Below are 658 nucleotides of genomic sequence, written 5' to 3' on the forward strand. Positions count from 1 at the left end.
TCTTAATCCACGTACGTGTAGAAATTATGTTGCAGAACCTCCCATAAAGTTTGTGGGAGGTTTAGCAGCATAATTTTGCAATTCCCGAGATTCATGGCTGCTGTTTTGTCTGTTCAGGTGAGCTTGGGGTAACCCATGAAGTGGTACAGGTACTCTTAGTAAAATTGCTCATATGAGGTCTCTGATTGGTTATTTTAGGTGATTTCTTCTTTGACATCATGAGGAATCCCCTTTTTTATTTTGAATTATTTGATTCCAAGGTCCATTTCTATTTTGTACAATCTCCAAAATGTCATTGAAAATCGTCCCCTTCCAAGGCCTTTTCTCGGCTGTGGACATGCTTAACAAGTAAGTGGACCTTTATTCTAATGTTCTGTTTGCAAACTGGTAAAGTTTCATCAAAATCTAAAGTTATTATCCAGAACTGAACCAGTGCCATCATTTATGCACTATGCAGTGGAGGGTTGATCACGTGATCACATTGCTGACTTAGCAAGATCTGATTGGCTAATTGGCTCTGTTTACAAAACAAACCCACTTGTTTGCCATGTGCCCTTTGTCTGACAGATAAGTCCTGAAAATGGCTTTCCATGATCACAGTCTTAACTTAACCCAATGCAGCCAGGTAGTTTCCCAATACTAAAGCCCTCTCTCCTGG

General features: G+C 40.0%; 1 protein-coding gene across 1 annotated transcript in view; it reads left to right on the forward strand.

The window, feature by feature from the left end:
• Positions 1 to 658, forward strand: part of LOC119581768 (G patch domain-containing protein 11-like) — a gene marked incomplete at its 5' end in the record, with an annotated part of 9,488 nt that overhangs the window by 455 nt on the left and 8,375 nt on the right.

This window comes from Penaeus monodon, chromosome 15, assembly GCF_015228065.2.
Source record: "Penaeus monodon isolate SGIC_2016 chromosome 15, NSTDA_Pmon_1, whole genome shotgun sequence".
In the NCBI taxonomy this organism is placed as follows: domain Eukaryota; kingdom Metazoa; phylum Arthropoda; class Malacostraca; order Decapoda; family Penaeidae; genus Penaeus; species Penaeus monodon.